This window comes from Apodemus sylvaticus, chromosome 3, assembly GCF_947179515.1.
Source record: "Apodemus sylvaticus chromosome 3, mApoSyl1.1, whole genome shotgun sequence".
Classification (NCBI taxonomy): Eukaryota; Metazoa; Chordata; class Mammalia; order Rodentia; family Muridae; genus Apodemus; species Apodemus sylvaticus.
Window position 1 is genome coordinate 12,666,795 of NC_067474.1, and position 18,065 is coordinate 12,684,859.

Genomic DNA, 18,065 nt, shown 5'->3' on the forward strand with positions numbered 1-18,065 from the left:
GTTCTGAGAGACCGAGAAAGCACCCAACTAACATTCCTCCTGACATTCCAGAAAGAAAAAAGTAGTTCCTCTCCACACTGTCTTATAAACCACTCCAAATTTGATGTTCCTCCTTTCTACTTCTTGTTTATCTCTATCTGTCCTCCTGACTTAATCAAACTCTAATTTTTTTTCCTATGTTCACTCCCTGGTAGTTTTCTCAGCCTCTTGATCTATGGTTGCCTTTACTTAATCTTGTTTACAATAAACAGAAAAAATCTCAGATTAAGGGTATGTGCTAGGAATGAACTACACCTTCCACACTGGAAAACATAGGTGTGATCAAAGTGTGATCAAATATCCTTCAACATTCTTGGAACAGGATTGAAGATCCAGAAATTAACCCACACACCTATGGCCACCTGATCCTCGACAAAGGGGCTGAAAACATCCAATGGAAAAAAGATAGTCTTTTCAACAAATGGTGCTGGTTCAATTGGAGGTCAGCATGCAGAAGAATGCAAATTGATCCATCCTTGTCTCCTTGTACTAAGCTCAACTCCAAATGCATCAAGGACCTCCACATAAAGACAGACACTCTGAAGCTAATAGAAAAGAAACTGGGGAAGACCCTTGAGGACATTGGTACAGGGGAAAAGTTCCTGAACAGAACACCAATAGCGTATGCTCTAAGATCAAGAATTGACAAATGGGACCTCATAAAATTACAAAGTTACTGTAAAGCAAAGGACACCATCAAAAGGACAAATCAGCAACCAACAAATTGGGAAAAGATCTTCACCAACCCTACATCAGATAGAGGGCTAATATCCAATATATACAAAGAACTCAAGAAGTTAGACCCCAGAAAAACAAATAACCCTATTAAAAATAGGGTACAGAGTTAAACAAAGAATTCTCACCGGAAGAACTTCGTATGGCAGAGAAACATCTTTAAAAATGCTCAACTTCACTAGTCATCAGGGAAATGCAAATCAAAACAACCCTGAGATTTCACCTTACACAAGACAGAATGGCTAAGATTAAAACTCAGGAGACAGTAGGTGTTGGTGAGGATGTGGAGAAAGAGGAACACTCCTCCACTGCTGGTGGGGTTGCATATTGGTACAACCACTCTGGAAATCAGTCTAGCGGTTCCTCAGAAAACTAGGCATTTCACTTCCAAAAGATCCTGCTGTACCTCTACTGGGCATATACACAGAGAATTCCCCAGCATGTAATAAGGATATATGCTCCACTATGTTCATAGCAGCCCTATTTATAATAGCTAGAAGCTGGAAAGAACCCAGGTATCCCTCAACAGAAGAATGGATGCAAAAAATGTGGTATATATACACAATGGAGTACTATTCAGCCATTAGAAACAATGAATTTATGAAATTCTTAGGCAAATGGATGGAGCTAGAGAACATCATACTAAGTGAGGTAACCCAGTCTCAAAAGATCAATCATGGTATGCACTCACTAATAAGTGGATATTAGCCTGGAAGACTGGAATTCCCAAAACATAATCCACACATCAAATGAGGTACAAGAAGAATGGAGGAGTGGTCCCTGGTTCTGGAAAGACTCAGTGAAGCAGTATAAGGCAAAACCAGAACAGGAAAGTGGGAAGGGGTGGGTGGGAGAACAGGGGGAGGGAAGGGGGCTTATGTTACTTTTGGGGAGTGGGGGACCAGAAAAGGGGAAATCATTTGAAATGTAAATAAAAATTATCGAATAAAATATATATAAAAAAAAAAGAAAAAATGTGTGAGCTAGAGCACTATACCACAACTAGAGACAGGTTTCTTCTGTGTACAATCTCTGGGTTCACATTGTAATCAAACATCCTGCAACATACCCCCTTGCTCAAGACTGTATCAATAGTAAAGTCTTCTGTAAGTCACCCTCAAAGAAACCAAGCTGCAAAGAGGATTATATATATATTCCATATTCTTTGTTTACATTCTAAAAGCTTTCCCCTTTTCCAGTCACCCGCATATGTCCCATACGTTCTTTTCTTTCCATCCATTCTCCTGTCTTTCCCCATCCCTTTTCTCTGTCCTGATACTGCCCTACAATGGGGCTCAAGCCTTTCCAGGATTAGGGCCCTCATCTTCCTTCTTCATGGGAATCATTTGATATGCTAATTGTTCAGAGCTAATATGCTAATTCAGTATTCAGAGCTTCAGGGCTAATTAATATCCACTTATCAATGATTGCATTCCATGTGTATTCTTTTGTGATTGCATTACCTCGCTTCTAAGACAAACAACTGCAAAGAAGACTCTGAAACCAGATGAGTTTTGCCAAGTCCAAACTGGCTGAGGTCCTGAAAGAGAAGTAGGGCAGTAAACCACTTGGAAAGAACACTCAGAACCTATTAATCTTCTTTAAGACTGTGCAGTATATTCCAAGTTCTTGGATGTTATGAGCTGCCACTGATACTGGGGTGGCTTTGGTGACACAGTCTTATCATTGAGTTAGTATTGCTTCTGAAAATAACTCTCATCTATATTCCTATAAATAACTCCAGTAAATCTCTTTGGTTTATCAAATTAGAATTTGGTGATATTCATACCCTGGTCTTTCAGAGGCTCTTGTCATCGGCAACTGGATATATTTTTTACGTCTCCTCATGAAAAATTTTGTCATGCAAAATGCAGCAAACCACAACATATTGACCATTTTCACTCTCCAAATCTACATACCACTCAAAACAACTTCATCCAGTAGGGACACTCGTGACACGAAAATATACCATTTCAGTACTTTAGCTTGTAGCAAATCATTGAAGTCTAAAGATATAGCACATGCAAAGGGTGACTAATCCTTTCATGATCAGATACCCCGGAACCTAGTGCAGACCCATGCAGGTTCCCGTATTGCTCAGTCTCCATGAGTTCCTATGAGCCCTGTTATTTATTTGTTTTATGTATATGAGTGCTCTATCTGCATGTGCTCTTCATGCAAGAAAAGCTCATCAGGTCATACTGTAGATGCTTGTGAGTCACCATGTAATTGCTTGGAATTGAATTTAGGACCTTCAGAAAAGCAAATGGTGCTCTTAACCACTGAGCTGTCTCTCTATCCCCTATTATATTTTCTTTATCAATTGTTTTGTTCGTGGACATCTAGAATGTTTTCAATTTCTGGCTATTATGAATGAAACTATCTATGAACATCATTGAGAAAGTATACTTTATCAATGTAAGATGGAACATATTATGGGTATATATACAAAAGGAATATAGCTGGGTCTTGAGGTAGATGGATGTCTGTGTCTATTTCCTATAGCAGCTACAAAGATACAGTGTCAGATGTTGATGGGGTGTTATAATAATGTAAAAGCACTTAGAAGGAAGAGTTTAAGACTTCATGTATGTGGTATTAACTTATTCTCTTAGGCATGTAGAGGCACTGGGAGCCCATACACAAAAGAGTTTGTAGCAGCTTTATGAGTAGTCCTGGCTACTCAACCTTGTATGAAACTGTTAAGACACTGTATATCCTCCAGCAGAGATTCTATGTGTGTGTACACTAGTATCTGTGTACTATTTAAGATTTAAGATTTAAGAGTATGTAGCAAGCCTCCTCCTACACACTCTTATAAGTTAAAGACTTTAGTTATAGTTATATGGAGGTGACATAAGTTATAATTATATGGAAAACCATGAATGATTTCATGGAACATGTCAGTTGAAACAATTAGACTTATGTCAATACATATTTGTGAATTAATTAAAGTGAACTATAGAGATTTTAAGAGTATTGTTGTCAAAAAATATTGTTTTTTGACAATTAAGAATATTGTTGTATTGGCCTTTTATCATATTATTACCTCTTTCTTTCTTCTCTCTCTCTCTCTCTCTCTCTCTCTCTCTCTATCTCTCTCTATCTATCTCTCTCTCTTTCTCTCTCTCTCCCTCTCCATCTCTCTCTCTCTGTCAAGAGACAGAAGAAGAAACAGAGACAAGATAAAGTTGGAAGGGTAGGAGGATCTGGGAGGAGTAGGGAGAGGGGCACACATGATCAAAATTCAATGTGTGGAAACATTTTTTAATAAAAAACAAAATACATTTTAAGTTCTTCAGGTGAAAATTCTTTGTTTAGGTCTGTACCCCATTTTTAATAGGATTATTTGGCTCTCTGGAGTCTAACTTCTTGAGTTCGTTGTACATATTCGATATTAGCCCTCTGTCAAATGCAGAGTTGGTGAAAATCCTTTCCCAATTTTTTGGTTGCCGTTTTGTCTTCTTGACCGTGTCCTTTGCCTTACAGAAACTTTGAAATTTTATGAGGTCCCATTTGTTGATTCTTGATCTTAAGAGCATAAGCTATTGATGTTCTATTCATGAACTTTTCCCCTGTGCCCATGTCCTCAAGGGTCTTCCCCAGTTTCTTTTCGATTAGTTTCAGTGTGTTTGGTTTTATGTGAAGGTCCTTGATCCACTTGGAGTTGAGCTTAGTACAAGGAGATAAGGATAGATCAATTCGTATTCTTCTGCAAGCTGACCTCCAATTGAGCCAGCACCATTTCTTGAAAAGGCTATCTTTTTTCCACTGGATGGTTTCAGGTCCTTTGTCAAAGACCAGGTGACCATAGGTGTGTGGGTTCATTTCTGGGTCTTCAATCCTATTCCATTGATCTACTTGCCTGTCACTGTATCAGTACCATGCAGTTTTTAACACTATTGCTCTGTAGTAGTGCTTGAGGTCCGGCATACTGATTCCCCCAGAAGTTCTTTTACTGTTGAGAATAGTTTTAGATATCCTGGGTTTTTTGTTATTCCAGATGAATTTGAAAATTGCTCTTTCAAATGGCTGAGAAGCACCTTAAAAATATTCAATATCATTAGTCATTAGGGAAATGCAAATCAAAACAACCCTGAGATTTCACCTAACACCCATCAGAATGGCTAAGATTAAAAATTCAGGAGACAGTAGGTGTTGGCGAGGATGTGGATGGAGAAAGAGGAGCACTCCTCCACTGCTGGTGGGAATGCAAGTTGGTACAACCGCTCTGGAAATCAGTATGGCTGCTCAGAAAAGTGGACATAATGCTTCTGGAGGACCCTGCAATACCACTTCTAGGCATATATCCAGAGGATTCCCCGGCATGCAATAAGGACACATCCTCCACTGTGTTCATAGCAGCCCTATTTATAATAGCCAGAAGGTGGAAAGAACCGAGATGTCCCTCAATGGAGGAATGGATACAGAAAATGTGGTATATTTACACAATGGAATACTACTCAGCAATTAAAAACAATGAATTCATGAAATTCTTAGGGAAATGGTTGGATCTGGAAAATATCATCCTAAGCGAGATAACCCAATCACAAAAATACACACTTGGAATACAGTCGCTGATAAGTGGATATTAGCTCAGAAACTCTGAATATCCAGGACACAATTCACATGTCAAATAACTCCCAAGAAGGTGAAAAGAGAAGTCCCTGGTCCTGAAAATGCTTGTTCCAGCATTATAGGGGAATACCAGGACAGAGAAGTAGGAGGGGGTTGACAGGAGAATTGGCGGAGGGAAGAGGGCTTAGGGAACTTATGGGGAGGGGGAACCAGTAAAAGGAAAATCATTTTGAATGTAAACAAAGAATATTGGAAATCAAAAATTATTTAAAAGAAGATTGTCATTAAAGAGAAAAAATACATTTTAAACAGAATATTTCAGGGAAAATGTTCATCTCATACTAAGTATCCTTGTAAGCTCAGTTTCTTAGGTCATAGTGACACTGTAAAGTAAGCTCAGTTTACAAATTTCTTAATTCTATTCTCTGAAAGACTTTGCAAGTATGCAGCTTATTTTTTCCAATGATTAGCAGAAGGAGAGGACATATTTAACCTATCCTCACATTTTCTCCATTTTTAAATAACAGATTGAATTACCTTGATAATTATAGGATTATTTATTTTTGAAAATTTCCCTTCATCTTTTCTGATATTCTAGTAAACATTGTAGTCCATTTTAAACTCAAAATTAATTTTCTAAATATTGTATTTTACATACTTTTAGTGTTTGTGAGGTCTGAAAATGAAGATATTTTTGCTATTACTACTAATCAGAATATTAAACTTCGAATGACTGTTTTTATTTTTCAAAATATGTATTACAGCTTTATTTACTATTTCATTATTATCAGTCCCTATTTTCCTTACTTTCTCATCTTTTTCTAAAAGGACATGTATATCATCAATCACAGATTATCAGGTTAATCAAATCCATGTATATATAGTGTTCCTAAGAACAATTATTGGTTGAATTTCTTAGATTTGATTTTACATACTTATCTTATTTTCTTTCAAACTACTGTCTCACAGCATTAGTAATTCATCTTTTCACCTATGATGTTTTCTTAGTTTTAATATATGTGAACAGTGGAAGACTTTCTACTTCCTTCCAAATTCTACTTAGAATGCAACCTAATCATTACAATGATGAAAGTCATTTGAAACTTGCCTATTACCCAAATACAGAGATTTAAAGATTATATATGATTTTACCCAGTTCTTGAAGTTTTCACCAAAATTAAAATCAACTTATTCTAAGTCTTGTTGAACATTCAATCTTTTAGGTATAAGAAACTGCTTAAAACTTATTAACTTATATGTCTCAGTGAGTATGGAGAGTAATTTGGTAACATATTCTGATAAACAAGACTTCTCCATCTGACCATGTTCTTTGTCACTTTTATTTGGGATTTTTGTTGAAACAATTTAAAAGAACTTCATAAGAATTGCTGTTCCTGATCATTAGCATACCTTGATGGAGCTCCAGTCCTACAGTCTCACAGAATGATTCACTCTTCCACGAGTGCTTTTGGCTCTGTGTGGCATTCTCGTGTAAGCAACACTGTGGCACTTTTGCATTTGGACTGTATTTGAATTTGTCTTAGCGTTTCAGTTCCTCTTGTTAGTAGAACTTCTGTACTACATGATTTAGACATGCTCCATAAGCAAGACAAATGTTCTCTCTGCCTTTTGGTTTATTTATTGCTCATTTACTACAGTATGGAAGTTCATAGTAGAACCAGCAGTGTCATAGCTTGGGCTGGGCACACTGTACCACTGCTATACACTCTCTCTTTCCCCAGTACTTGTTTCCTCTCTGTGTATCTCTGTGTCTCTATGTCTCTGTCTCTCTCAATCTCTCTCTTTTCTTTAGTGTTGACTAGCAAGGCTGAATATTTGAGGTTTATTTCTGTTTATTTTGGCATTTGGCTCTTTTCATTTTACTTATTAGAGATTAAAAGAGCTTGAGGTATTCCAGAGTGTCAGGGATTCTATGAAAGCAATACTTACTGTCACAGAGGTATGTGGTACTTGGTTTTTTTCACATTTTCTCTGTCATATGGGTAAAGAGGACATGTTCTGGAAACTTAACAAATAATGGAGAGACATATATTGAAAACCAGTTGCCTTCTATTAAACCAGACATTATGTAAACACTGCTGCTAATCATCTTGCTATTTTTTGAGAATTTCTCATAAACACATATTGGGAATTTAAGATCTCTGGGGGTGCAAACTGCCAGGGTTCTGCTTGCACCCAGGACCTAAGACAGGTTTGTCTGAGTGCCAGCCTGTCATGGGGTCTGTGCCCTATGTGGAGATCAGCACAGGGAATGACTCTCCACTGCCATCTTCACTGCCTGCTGGAGGAGCAGTAAGGCAGCACCAGGTACTGAGATATCCTGAGTTTAAGAACTCTGGGAGTGCAAACCTTCAGGGGTCTGCCTATGCCCAGGACCTGGGCAGATAGGCAGTTCATCTGTGTGACAGCCTATTGTGGGGCCTGTGTCCTTCATGGGGATCGCTGTGGGGAGTGACTCCCCACTGCTATCTTCCCTGCCTGCCAGAGCAGAAAGGCAGCATCAGGTATTGAGATATCCTGAGTTTAAGATCTCTGGGGGTGCAAACCGCCAGGGGTCTTCCTGCACTCAGGACCTGGGCAGATAGGCTGTTCGTCTGTGTGCCAGCTGGTCATGGGTCCTGTGCCCTATGGGGTGATCAGAGGGAATCCCCGCCACCATCTTCGCTCCATGACAGAGCCGTCTGGGAGCATCAGGTTCACTGAGAAAATCCAAGTATAACATTGCTTGGGGCAAGACACAATAGGGCTCAAACAGTGCACTAGAGTAAGGGAGCACATCAGCAATCTGTGCCAGGGGAAACCCAGTCATCCACTGTTGTGGAAATAGCCTTACAGGCTCACAGGAGGTTGAAGCACCAGCCAGTGACACAAAGACCAAGTAACTCCAGTGAGAACTAGATGGCTAAAGGCAAAAGTAGGAATGGTACTACCAGAAACCAAGGCAATATGGTAGCATCTGAACCCAATTCTCCAATAACAGCAAGTCCTGGATACCCCGACACACCAGAAAAACAAGATTTGGATTTAAAATCACTGGTCATGATGCTGTTAGAGGAACATATGAAGGACATAAATAAATCTCTTAAAGAAATTCAGGAGAAAAATGATCAAAAGTTAGAAGCCCTTGCAAGGGAAACACAAAAATCATTGAAAAAAATTCAGGAGAATATGGGGCAAAAAATAGAAGGTGCAACATACCCAAATCTATGGCACACAATGAAAGCAGTGCTAAGAGGAAAACTCATAGTTTTGAGTGCCTCAAAAAAAAATGGAGAGAGCATACACTAGAAGCTTAAAGGCACAACTGAAAGCCCTGGATCAAAAAGAAGCTAATTCACCCAGGAGGCAAAGAAAACAGGAAATCATCAAACTCCGGGCTGAAATCAATCTAGTGTAAACAAAGAGAACCATACAAAGAATCAACAAAACCAGAAGCTGGTTCTTTGAAAAAATCAACAAGATAGATAAACCCTTAGCCAGACTAACCAAAGGGCACAGAGACAGTATTTAAATTAAAAAAAAATTAGAAAAGAAAAGGGAGCTATAACAACAGAAACTGAGGAAATTCAAATAAAACATCAGATCTTACTACAAAAACCTGTACTCAACACAACTGGAGAATCTGGAAGAAATGGACAATTTCTTAGACAGATACGAAATACCAAAATTAAATCAGGATCAAATAGATCACCTAAACAGTCCCAAAACCACTAAAGAAATATAAGGGGGTCATAGAAAGCCTTCCAACCAAAAAAATAAAAAATAAAAAAAAAATAAAAAAAAGCAGAGGGCCAGATTGTTTTAGCGCAGAATTCTATCAGACCTTCAAAGAAGACTTAACATCAATACTCTTCAAACTATTCCACAAAATAGAAACAGAAAGAACACTACCCAACTCATTCTATGAAGTCACAATTACGCTGATACCAAAACCCCACAAAGGTCCAACAAAGAAAGAGAACTTCAGGCCAATTTCCCTTATGAATATCGATGCAAAAATACTCAATAAAATTCTTGCCTACTGAATCCAAGAACACATCAAAACGATCATCCACCAGGAGCAAGTAGGCTTCATCCCAGGGATGCAGGGATGGTTCAATATATGGAAATCCAGCAATGCTATCCACTACATAAACAAACTCAAAGAAAAAAACCACATGATCATTTCATTAGATGCTGAAAATCCATTGCCAAAAGTCAGCATCCTTTCATGCTAAAAGTCTTGGAAAGTACAGGAATTCAAGGCCCATATCTAAACAGTAAAAGCAATATACAGCAAACCGGTAGCCAACATCAAACTAAATAGAGAGAAAATTGAAGCAATCCCACTAAACTCAGGGTCTAGACAAGGCTGCCCTCTCTCTCCATATCTTTTCATTATAGTTCTTGAAGTCCTAGCTAGAGCAATTAGACAACATAAGGGATAAAAATTGGAAAGGAAGAAGTCAAACTATCACTATTTGCAGATGATATGATAGTATATTTTAGTGACCCAAAAAACTGTTTCAGAGAACTCCTACAGCTGATAAACAACTTCAGCAAAGTGGCTGGTTATAAAATCAACTCAAGCAAATCAGTAGCCTTTTATTCTCAAAGGATAAGCAGGCTGAGAAATAAATTAGGGAAATGACACCCTTCACAATAGCCACAAACAGCATAAAGTATCTTGGGGTGACTAAACAAATAAGTGAAAGACCTATATGACAAGAACTTCTGATCTCTGAAGAAGGAAATCGAAGAAGACCTCAGAAAATGGAAAAATCTTCCATGCTTTTGGATTGGCAGGATTCATATAGTTAAAATGGCCATCTTGTCAAAAGCAATCTACAGATTCAATGCAATCCCCATCAAAATCCCAACTCAGTTCTTCATAGGTTAGAAAGATCAATTCTCAAATTCATCTGGAATAACAAAAAACCCAGGATAGCTAAAACTATTCTCAACAGTAAAAGAACTGGGGGAATCAGTATCGTAGACCTCAAGCAATACTACTGAGCAATAGTGTTAAGAATTACCTGATATTGGTACAGTCACAGTCAAGTGGACCAATGGAATAGGATTGAAGACCCAGAAATGAATCCACACGGTCACTTGATCTTTGACAAAGGAGCTGAAAACATCCAATGGAAAAAAGATAGCCTTTTCAACAAATGCTGCTGGTTCAATTGGAACTCAGCATGCAGGAGAATGCAAATTGATTCATTCTTAGCTCCTTGTACTAAACTCAATTCCAAGTGGATCGAGGACCTTCACATAAAACCAGACACACTGAAACTAATAGAAAAGGAACTGGGGAAAACCCTTGAGGACATGGGCACAGGGGAAAAGTTCCTGAACAGAACACCAATAGCTTATGCTCTAAGATCAAGAATTGACAAATGGAACCTCTTAAAATTACAAAGTTTCTGTAAGGCAAAGGACACTGTTAAAAGGACAAAACGGCAACCAAAAAATTGGGAAAGGATATTCACCAACCCTACATCTGATAGAGGGCTAATATCCAATATATACAAAGAACTCAAGAAGTTAGACCAAATAACCAAATAACCCTATTCAAAAATGGGGTACAGATCTAAACAAAGAATTTTCACCTGAAGAAATTCAGATGGCTGAGAGGCACCTTAAGAAGTGCTCAACATCATTAGTCATTAGGGAAATGCAAATCAAAACAACCCTGAGATTTCACTTTTACCAGTCAGAATGGCTAAGGTCAAAAACTCAGGAGACAGCAGGTGTTGGCGAAGATGTGGAGAAAGAGGAACACTCCTCCACTGCTGGTGGGGCTGTAAGATGGTATAACCACTTTGGAAATCAGTCTGGCGGTTCCTCAGAAAACTGGACATGATACTTCCGGAGGACCCTGTTATACCTCTCCTGGGCATATACCCAAAGGATTCCCCGGCATGCAATAAAGACACATGCTCCATTATTTTCATAGCAGCCTTATTTATAATAGCCAGAAGCTGGAAAGAACCTAGATGTCCCTCAAAGGAGGAATGGATACAGAAAATGTGGTACATTTACACAATGGAATACTACTCAGTAATTAGAAACAATGAATTCACAAAATTTTTAGGCAAATGGTTTGATCTGGAAAATATCATCCTAAGTGAGGTAACCCAATCACAAAAGAATACACATGGAATGCAATCTCTGATAAGTGGATATTAATTAGCCCAGAAGCTCTGAATACCCAAGGCACAAATAGCATAACAAATTACTCCCATGAAGAAGTATGGAGAGGGTCCTGATCCTGGCAAGGATTGATCTAGTGTTGGAGGGGAGTATCAGGACAGAGAAAAAGGAGAGAGGTGATTGGAAAATGGGTGGAGAGAAGAAGGTTTATGGGACATATGGGGAAGGGGGATCTGGAAAAGGGGAATTCATTTGGAATGTAAACAAAGAATATAGAAAATAAAAATATATAAAAAAAGAAATGTTCAACATGATTAATCATTAGGAAAATGCAAATCAAAACAACCCTGAGATTTCAACTCACACCATTCAGAATGGCTAAGGTTAAAAACTCAGGAGACAGCAGGCATTGGCGAGGATGTGGAGAATGAGGAACACTCCTCCACTGCTGGTGGGATTCTGGTGGTTGCTCAGAAAACTGGACATACTTCCGGAGGAGCCTGCTATACCTCTCCTGGGCATATACCAAGAGGATTTCCCAGCCTGCAATAAGGATACATGTTCCACTATGTTCATAGCAGCCTTATTTATAATAGTCAGAAGCTGGAAAGAACCCAGATTTCCCTCAATGGAGGAATGGATACAGAAAAAGTGGTATATTTGCACAATGGAATACTAGTCAGCAATTATAAACAATGAATTCATGAAATTCTTAGGCAAATTGTTGGAACTGGAAAATATCATCCTAAGTGAAGTAACCCAATCATAAAAGAATACACATGGAATGCAATGATTAATGGATATTAATTATCCCAGAAGTCCTGAATTCTCAAGACACAGTTAGCATATCAAATGATACCCAAGAAGAGGGAAAGAGAGGGCCCTGCTTATGAAAAGGGTTGATCCAGCATTGTAGGGGAATTCCAGGACAGGAAAATGGGAGGGGTGATTGGAAAATGGGTGGAGGGCAGAGGGTTTATGAGACCGATGGGGAGGGGGGAACCAGGAAAGTGGAAAGCATTTGGAATGTAAACAAAGTATATAGAAAATTTTTAAAAAAGGAAAAAATACATGTTTCTCTGACCTAATTGACTTTAATATTATCTGAAATAAACTTGTATATATAGTTTCATTATTGTTTTATTTTCTATTACAGGAAATATTGTAAGTTCAATTTAAATAAATCATGATCTTCTAAAAATACAAGAATACTTAGAATGAATTGTGCCAGAGATGGAGTCTCCACTGAGCAGCTTGGTAGGGCTTTCAAGGTGTGGACTTGACAGCTAAACTGTGCTCAATACATTGATGTCACTTTGCAGCAGACTGTAAGACAGGACTATTGTCACCAAAGTGCACTTCTCATTTCAGTGTTACAGTTCTGTGGACATGAGTAGGAAAAGCATGATGTTTGGATCATTTAACACCTTACTTGTCTCTAAGTTTGTTTTGCTCCTTTCTCAGTGGCATTTTCTGTCTTGGGTTTGTCTCCCTCCTTTTCTCTGGATACTGCTGTGCTGGCTTCTCCAAGGCTGGTATGCCACCATGGTCTGTGTGACATAAAAGCCCAAATTGCCTCTTAAATGATAATTCATATACATATAGAACTGTGGGTTGATTTTCTGTTTTATATATTGAAGTTTATTGCAAGTGATATCTTGTCTTGTTTCCATTTAGAATTCAGTTATTAATCCAACTTTTATTTCTTTCAAAATATTAATTTGGGTTATTAGAGAGTTTACTGTTAGAATACTTGCCTAACATGTTTTGGCCCTGTCTTCTATCTTTAGTACTACAAAGAAGCAACAACTTTTTTCCTGCTTCTTGATTACTTTTATTGTTTGTTTTATCTCTAGTTTTCAATTATAGCTCTTAGTAGACTGACCCTTTATGTATACTTTGGAATACCTTTGTGTGTGACCATTTCTCTGTGTCTCATATCTGTTTATCTCTTTTTGCTTGGGAATTAGATTTTAAGGGTTTAATTTCTCATAGTGACACCCGTTTATTACTCTGTGTATTTTCTACCTTTATTCATGGGTTTGATCATCATTCTAGAAAGTTTTTACTGAATCAGCTTCTAAACTTTGCATTCAACTATCTTTATTTTGTTCTCTTTTATTTAGTTGAATTCATAATATTTAAAAATATCCTTACATATGTTTTTGAAGACACAGGAAAATGTACATGAAAGTGTATAGGAATGGAGGTACCATTATGAAAAGAACTAGCATGTAGGATCATTTCTAAGTATTTGCCAGATTGACTTTTTTACCCTATCTCTCTAACTTCTGCCTGAATCCATTTTACACATCAACTGGATCCTTCTGCTCCAGAATTGTTGCTAAAGCAGAGGTTTTGCCCTCTACTTGTGAGCATGGCTGCAGAAATTCAGTCTCTGCACTGATGTTGTTATTACTATATGGCAAAATAAGACCCACGTTTAGATTTATGTTACATAGGTATAAATGGGTATTCTGTATCCATGCCTAATACTTTGATAAATATCTAGGACTCAAATCCCAACATATTTTCTAAAGCAACTAGCCTTGGTGACTTTCCTGGTTTATTTAATATAAAAATGACAAACAGTGTCTGACCATACTCTTTTTTATTATAGCTCAATTACTATAATACAACTAAACTAGTTTGCATACTTATATGCCTTAGTTAGGATTTCTATTAATGTGATAAAATACAAGAGCAGCAGCAGCTTGGGAGAAAAGGCTGTATTTCCTTTTGAAACTCACATTTTGTTATCTAAGGAAGTCATGGCAGGGGTCCAAGGCAGGAACATGAAAGCAGGAGGGCTATCTCGCCATAACCCTGTCAGATAGCTTTCCTATGATATCTAAGAATATTTGCCTAGAGCAAATATCACCCATAGTGAGCTGGAGGCTTCCACACCAGTCATTAATAAGAAAGTCCCCCACAGGTATAGCCACAAACCAGTCTGGCAGGGGTGTCATCTCAGTTGTGGTTCCCTCTTCTCAAATGACCATATGTAAGGTCAAATTGACAAAAAAACTAATCAGGAAAATCAACCCCTTCTAAACCTGACACAAACACATTACTCTTAATATATAACCTTTACTTTCTTATTCATTGCCAACATCTAATATTAATATCACAATGCAAAACATTTCAACTTTTCAAAATCCCACAGTTTTTAAAAATTCAAACCATTTGTAATGTCTTTATAATATCCAAGTCCTTTTCAAAGTTCAAAGCCTATCTAAAATATTGAAATCTTTTAAAATCTCCTTAAAACTTGGAAATTCCAATGTCTTATAAAATTCCCAAGTCATTTTTAATTGTTTCCTGTGAAATAAAATCTAAGGACATAAATTCTTACTACAGGAGGCATTAGTCAGGACATGGTCACACCCAAATCAAAGCAAAACTAAAATTCAGAAGTATAAAAAACTCAGTGCTTGACATCTAGAGCCTCTCATTTTTATCATGGCCCTGAGGGTCCATGAGCATTTCTCTTTACTGCACACACGTCTTTTCTCCCTGGTTGGCTCCACTCAACAGCTTCTGTTGTATTTTGCAGTAATCCCATGGTACTATCATCTCTAAAATGTTAGAGTCTCCCCTGCAACTGAGCTGTACCATTACCAATAGCCTCTCTTCAAAGATTCTGAGCCTACGACATGGTGCCAAGCTTCAATCTCTCCTATGACTTAGTAGTTCTACTTCAACTGTGACCACATCTTCACTAATGTCCTTTGTTGGCCTTTCAGATGCCAATCTTCTAATGCTCTTTGTTGTCTTTTTAAGCTTCCATAACTAGTAATACCTAATGTTTTTTTAACCTATTACCAAGTTTGACTGCCAGAATGATGTGCCACATTTTCCATCTCTGGGCTATAGCTACACTATGCTTACCCTGAGGAAAACCTCTCCAGAATATACTGCCTCATTGATGCTGGAGTCTTGTTAGTCACAGCCAAGTCTTCAGCCCTAGCTCTCCGATGTCTAGTTCAAAATACTGAATAGTCTTATAGTCTCCATGGAAGTCTCCAATTTTCCTCTGAAACCTCTTAAGCTGCATCTAGGTTATCTGAACATAATATCTCAGGTTTAACGTCTTAGTTCTGAAAACAGTTCACTAAGCACTAAATACACAATAACATTTTTATCTCAAAATTCCAAAGTCCTTTTACAATACTACATAAAACATATTCAGTTCTATGATAGCAATACCATATGATTCTGGTACGAATATCATTCATAGTTTCATTGCTGGGACAGAACACCATGACCAAAAGCAACTTAGGGAGGAAAGAGTTTATTTCAGCTGGCAACTCTCAGGTTACAGTCCATATCTGAGGAATATCAAGGTGGGAACTCAATGAACCCAGAAACAGCAACTGACAGATACTGACAGGGAACACTATTTCCTGTCTAGTTCTTCATTACTTGCTTAGTTTTTTTTTCTTATACCATCTAGGAACAACTAGAACAACCCAAAGGTGACACCATCCACAGTAGGCTAGATGTTTCCACATTGGTCATTAACTAAGAAGGGACATGAGCTTGTGCTCAGGCCAGTATTCCTGGCCATTTTAATAATTGAAATCCTTTTTTTTATTCGATATAATTTATTTACATTTCAAATAATTTCCCATTTTCTAGGCCCCCCTCCCCGAAAATCCCGTAAGCCCCCTTCTCTCCCCCTGTCCTCCCACCCACCCCTTCCCACTTCCCCGTTCTGGTTTTGCCGAATACTGCTTCACTGAGTCTTTCCAGAACCAGGGGCCACTCCTCCTTTCTTCTTGTACCTCATTTGATGTGTGGATTATGTTTTGGGTATTCCAGTTTTCTAGGTTAATATCCACTTATTAGTGAGTGCATACCATGATTCACCTTTTGAGTCTGGGTTACCTCAATAATTGAAATCCTTCTTTTCAAAGGACTGTAGTTTGTTTCAACATGCAAGAATGCCTGCGTGTGAGTGTGTGTGTGTGTATTTGTAAATGCATACATAGTTAAATGTTTTTATGAGGAGAGTGACTTTATTATTTTCAATGTTTGGTATCAATTTATTAGTTATAATTGACTATATAAAATAAATCCAAATAATTTATTGTATCTGGATCTTATTATGATTTCATTAACAACTGAAAAGTCTATTAAGTGTTCAATTATAATGTAAATTTCAAAACACACATTAATACTCTAGAGAGGGTATGTAAATCACAGTTACAAAAGTTGTTAAATCAGAGACTTTGAAAATGTAAGAGAGTTACTATAATGTAAACTAAGATAATGGACAATCCAGTTTATTATAGAGTAAAAATGATCCAAGAGGAAGAAAATGTCCCTGGGTGTAAGTGGGAATTGTTTGTGAAGTTTTTTGTGTTATTATTCTTCAACTGTTAGAATAGTATGCTGTATACAAGCCATCTTAAAGTTGGGTTTTGAGCTGAGAAGAACTTCATCTTCTGCATCAAGCTGGTAATTTGGTACTAGCAGCTGGATGAGCATGACGGCCGTGCTGGACACTCTGCTCCTCCCACCATTATATCTTGGGTGCAGTGTAATGGACACTAAGGCCAGCTGCATTTCCTCATGTGTTTCATATTTTGCTGGCCATAGATGGTATTACAGAAAGCAATGTAAATGCTGAACCAATGTCTGAAAATCAGAAATCAAAAAGTAAAACTGGTGAGGTAAGAAGGGTCTTCCCATATGGAATCAATAAAATATTGAAACTGTAACATTTAACCAACAGTTGTGTATGTTGAGTCTCATTGCAATTAAATGGTGGAGCATGATGAACAGGTGTAACTGCCCGGCCTCTCACCTGGGACGTTTCTAAGCTTGGATTTTATGCCCCATGTATGATATGTCAAATGTAGAATTCAGCTTTTCCACTTGGCCTCTTTGTTTCCCAAAATAACAACTCTCAGATGAATAATTTATGAATAATTTCTTAGCCCAAATGCTTTGATATATTCCCTGACTAGCTTATAACATATGTAACTGGTTTAAAGTATTCCATGTTTTCCACATGGTTAGTTACCTCTTGTCAGGTTTATGTTACCTTCTTCAGAGTTCTCTTCTCCAAACCTGACTATCTCAGAGTCCCCTTTCTGTACTGCAATTTCCGCCTCCCTCTTTCCTGCCTGAGCTCAAAGGCCAATAGCCCTTTCTTGACAAGTGAAGCTTCCATATGTTGCTCAAGACATTGTCTCTAAGAACAGTGCTTTCCCTTAGAAACCAGTTTCTCTCAGTCAAGAAGACCCAGAGCTATGATCAGTCACTGCAACTTGATATGTAAAAATGAACCTCCATTTTTTTAATATAAAAAAATGTTGACAGTGCTCAGAATAAGTGTTTCACTGTCTTATCTTGTGAATCCCAGAGGATGATGTGGTTCACTCTAGACTGGCAGGAAAAGGCTTACATTGTTCATTTGCATGTTTTGTATTCTGAGACTATTCAGGCATAATAAATATAACTAATTGGTAAACAAGAAGTTGAGCTAATAGTTTATTGTAAGTAAATACCTTTAAGCGCAGAAAAAGACAGGGAATGTGTGAGAAAGT

General features: G+C 37.8%; 1 protein-coding gene across 1 annotated transcript in view; it reads left to right on the forward strand.

The window, feature by feature from the left end:
* The window catches only part of Sntg1 (syntrophin gamma 1), a 401,178-nt gene that overhangs the window by 280,552 nt on the left and 102,561 nt on the right, over positions 1-18,065 (forward strand). The window lies entirely within an intron of this gene.